This window comes from Eufriesea mexicana, unplaced genomic scaffold (assembly GCF_001483705.2).
Source record: "Eufriesea mexicana isolate 0111107269 unplaced genomic scaffold, ASM148370v2 scaffold7923, whole genome shotgun sequence".
NCBI classification, from domain to species: Eukaryota; Metazoa; Arthropoda; class Insecta; order Hymenoptera; family Apidae; genus Eufriesea; species Eufriesea mexicana.
Genome location: NW_016915754.1, coordinates 3,482 through 9,007, shown reverse-complemented (window position 1 = coordinate 9,007; position 5,526 = coordinate 3,482).

Sequence of the window (5,526 nt, the reverse complement as noted above, 5' to 3'; positions counted from 1 at the left end):
CATTAAAGTGGGCAATAGAACTTCCTTTGTTTCAAACGAATTATCATATTATATTAATAGTATTTAAATTATTCTTTAGCGAATTTAATACTTTTTTCTTGAAATGTAATGAAAGACAAAAATTACCTAACGATAGAAAATACGAAAAAATTTAAACGACGCAATGCAATCTTTTTTAAATAAAAAATCTTTGTTCGGTTAAACAGCAGTGATCTTTTGTCCATCCTTCTTCGAGATAAAATTTACATACTAATAAAGAGGTCTTGTGTACAAAAATCGATTATAGAGTTGAATGGAGTAATACATATATTGGTATTGTGCAAATAGTAGTATAAATTATATTTTCCAAAACATACATAAGAACTTTTATAATAAATTTTTTAGAATTATTTATTTTATCTTCTTTTATTCAAAGTATTTTAATAATTTTAGAAATTTTTGTATCATTTATTCAAGCTTATGTATTTTCTAAATTAATAATTTTATATTAGTCAGAATATTTATAAAAAAAAAATGAAAAATGAAAAATTTAATTTTCCATTTCATTTAGTGACTTTAAGACCTTGATCTTTATTAATTCCTTTAAGATTAATAAATTTTATAACTAATTTAGTATATTATATATATATATTTATAATATTTATAATTTAATATTTAGATTATTAAATATAATTATATTATTAATATTATGAATACGAGATATTATTCGTGAAAGAATTTATCAAGGAATACATACTAATTACGTTATAAATTTTTTAAAATTATAACGTGAAGGTATTATGTTAGTTTGAAATAAATTATCGCAATTCTAAACAAATAATAAAGTATCTCGTATTTGGTATTCATTATCTTTAAAATATTAACCTTTTTCGGTACAATAAATGTGAAATTATACAATATTTTAAAATTATCGCAATTTGAGAGGGGTGACACAATCTCGTATTATAATTCGTCTCTACTTCTTTGAGATAACAAAGTGGCTAGCTGGATTCGTCTTGGCTCCTGCATGTTGCTTAACTCGCGCGGAACCCATTTGTCTATTTTCTTTACTTATCCTATTTGCGTCAAGTGGCGAATAATTGTAGAATGACTTAGTTTCATTTGAAATATTATCCGCCTTGCCGGTTGCCGTAAATTATTTTCAATAATTATTCTCGAAACGTTATCACCGACAGCATTTTCTTTCTCTTGACGTATTTTCTAATGAAAGGTAATTAGTTTTGATTTGTACAAATGGTCGTTAAACTATACCAACATTGATACGAGTGCCTTTAAATATCAATTGAGGACATTTCTAAGAAAAGATCCATATGGCTTTCTCGCTAAATCGTCTAATGAATTAGCACACGTCTAAAAATATTCCACTAAAATTTATACTTAATATTCCGACAATTAAAATAAATTGAGAGCTTTCTGCTTTCGTTTATTCTTTGTCTCCATTGGAATTAGAACTTCTGACGCGATTTACTCGGGTGGCCATTTGGACTTATAGTCATTACTTTCAGATACGCCATACTTTCTGATAGTTCGCAGTATTATACAATTTTAATAATTTCGTTAAAGTTCTTACTTCTAACACATGGGAGACCAGAGATTTTATTACTGACCATAATCAATAGCTGGCTATTTTATAACTATGCATAATGGATACGAACACGAATTTTTTTTATGTGTCATCGTTGTTTAATTATTATAAGTTAACAATAAACAAATCTTTTAATCTTCGATTAATTATAAATTACAGTCATTACATATAAGATATTTTTCCCAGTGGATTGTATCTTTTTAAAATCATTTACTATTTATTAGAGATTTAAAACGCTTGAGTTTATGGTTTTTGAATGACTGTTCAAGCAATCTTTGCCCTAGTTTATTTAAACGATTCTCCAAATTATCGGTATACTCAATTGTATGATTTACAAATACGCAAGAAAAGCGAAATATGAACCATTCACAATCCAAAACTATTAACTCTTGCAATTCTTTAAAAAATTATTTCTTATTTATTTTTTAAAACTTGAAATTTTTTAAAAGATTTATGGCAAAGTACTGTATTTAAGAAACGAGGCAACAGCTCTTAATAGTGCAATACGAAACAAATGGTGCAACAAACCTAGCTATCCATTTCCAAAGTGTTATTATTTACTTTTTAAAACAATTCTTTTCATGCACGAAACGCTGTCTAAAAATTGAATATCGAACAAAATTTAAGTCACGCACTATGAACCCCCAAAAAACGACGTTTCACACGCGTCACGCTGTTGAGCCACGCTTCCTGCCACTCTAGATACAGGTAACCCCTTAAATCTCTCACCTAAAACAAATTTCAATAAATCGCACGACAGCATTGCTGTACGATTACTTCCACGCGTGTATACACACATATATCGTTGGGAGCGTGACATATCTCAACATCGTCCGCAGAATATGCATGGCGGTCGAACGAATGGGCGCGACGTATTTACGCGAAAGCGTAAAGTGTCTCGGTTCAAAAGTCACCGATACGTAATAAGGCGAGTGTGTTATAGGGGAAGAGGCAAGGGAGCAGCTGTTCTCCAGCGGCACGATAATTTATTCGAAAGTCGTAGCTGTTAAAAATCGAAGAGCCCGGTCGCCGATTGGAATCGGAACGGGCGAACGGACGAACGGGCGAACGGGACGAGCCGAGCACGCGTGTAATCGAGAACGTCCAATTCTGAACGAGAGATTAACACGGTATTATTATTCTGACAGGATTTTAATTTCGTCCGCGGCGAAGCGATGCTCCGCTTGCCCGTGAGAAGTTCCCGTTCGCATTTCTGTGGAACGTGACGCGCGCGGCCATCAACTCCGAGGTGGGTGTATCGATATTGACGAGGGTGCAGCCCGCGTGACGTTTCCAGCCAGAAGGCCAGAAACACCCTTGGCTGCCTCTCAGCGGGGGCTGACCACAAATTATAACTACTCGACGTGATGCTAATCTAGAGAAAGTTTGGAAAAGCAGGCTTGATTGATTCTAATTTATACGCGTCCTCCCAGTCGACCAGCCAATGCTAAATCCCAGGAAATATGTCGGATCGAACGTCATCCAGTTATCTGGAATTTGGACCAGTTCCTTTTGTGTCTCTCGAGAAGGTCGCGGTCGAAAGTCAACGCATATAGCTGATGCTCTTCGATATTATGCTGTTTCTTCCAACGAAGAATAAATTTCGTCGATGCCAGAGTGTAACTCGTTTCTTTGTCTGAAATATGACAAATGAAAGTGGAAACGGAATAGAGCGAATGAAATGTAATATAAGAGAAAATACTTTACAAAAGAAATTTGAATCAGACTTCCTGGTATATCTTGGATAAATTGTTCATTGTTTGGTTTAATTGCGTAATTCGGTAAAACGTATAGAGAGAATAATTAGGTAATTCTTGGCTCGCTTATGGGAAGAAGGATTGTAAGGATGAAATTCTTACTTTGTCTGAAATATGAAAAGTAAGAGTGAAAGTGAAATAAAGTTAATGGAATATGATATAATTAACTCTTTGCGAATGGAATTTGGACCAAGTTTTATTGTATCTTTTAAAAAGATTAGTTGGTATGTGATTTCATTCTTTTATTCCATGAAATTCTGTTTATGTGCAGTGTACTAAGAAATATAATATACGATTTATCTTTCGCTTGTTTATGAAGCTGACAATTGTATGGATATAATTTCTTACTTTATTTGAAATATGAAAAGTAAAAGCAATAATAAAACAAAATTAATATAATACGATATAATATTAATATTTTGAGATGAGCAGCCACAATTTGTTTTTTGATACTATGGTAAATTTGTTTAGAGACATATTTTCTTGTAATAGAAAATAAATTTTACCAATGTAAAATAATAATAGTTATTACAATATTATGTATCAGCAGACACAGTTTCTTTATCGTATATTCCAAAACCTCCGGTCTACGTGGTTAATGTATAATATAAATGAACGAAGCATCGGGGTATTATTTTCTGTTTCATTCTTTTATTCAGTAAATTTTCAAAATAAAAGTAAAAGTAAAAGTGTCGATTAATGTCATGAAGTGACTCTTAAGAAGATGTTAATACTTCTTTAATTCTGACATAGAATATTTTCAGTAACCTAATAAGAAAATACTGTGTACTATAATGCTATTGAAATACTTCAACGAACTATTGCTTTCATCTAACTTATATAGGGGATGATTATGCAGCACCGATATCCTTAAGTTATGCTGTTAGCCATACCCTGAACTGGATCGGCTGGAATTTAAATTTCACGAAATTAATTTCTTGTACGAATAATATTTAATGAAAAAATATAAAATGACTTTCAGAAATTTAAATAATTAGAGAATTACAATAATATTCCATGATTCTTTATATAGCAGAAATTTAGTGAAAATTTAGTGCGTCGAGAATTAAGTAAAAATTTGTTTAGACAAATTAAGTTTGAACTAGTTCGCCCAGTACATTAATATTGGTAGTATTTAACCACGTTTTAACACGAAAGAAAGAAAAATTTTTCGATTAATTTGGCTGACTGAAAGTTAAAGAACGGGGAGCAGATAATTGCAAGAAATAGAATGCATTTGACAAGGAAAATGGTGAATGTCTTACACATTCTCTGACACGATATCGTACGACGATTAAGTACGTGTCTGCGGTTATTTATAAGCTGTAACAAACGCCGGTATATAGGTATATCACGGCAATTGGAAAAGAAAACAGGTCATCGATAAATCTTGAACAGTCTACGACAGTTACAGCACAACGAAATGTTATGTGAAATGCATACAGGTTGGTTACAAAAAGGAAACGTTCCCTAGTACGATATTCTTCGACTGTCAGACAGACACCTAGGATAAACATCGAATCAATAGGAGCTGTCTTTCGAAAATGGAAAGCATTGCATATTTTACTCCGTGATAATGCTAGCCATAGACGTCGCTCTTTATTTTCCACACATTCTTGAAATTTTATTTAAAAGTTGTTGCCATACCACGCTACGTTTTTAACCCTTTGCACTCGAGAGGTGACTCAGTCAACATTGCATAAAATTTGGAAGATCGATATTAACGAATATATTAAATTTAATGTAATGCAACAGTTTACGAGGTATCGAAATCAAATAATTCTACAATTCTATTATTATACAATTCTTTATTTACTGCTCAAAAGGTATCATTAGTTTTTTAGTAGAGAATCTTTGAATTTCTACTCTTCTTTAGCCAAAAAGTCGTCGAGTGCAAGGGGTTAATATTGTAGTTCCACTTACATCGATCGATGGATTTCCAGTTATTCTCGTCAGTATAAATTCACTTTTCATTTTAGGTACTAAAAGATTTTCTTCTTGAAAATGCTTTGTTATTATAAAACTTAACTTTTGGTGGAAGAATAAGAAAAGTGTATGTAATCAGCGAATTATATCAATCACTAATATGTTAATATTAATGAATGATTCCAGTGTGAAGGATATCACTTTATTTATAACCACCTAAATATTTAACACCAAACATTGACTGTTTAAATGATCAGT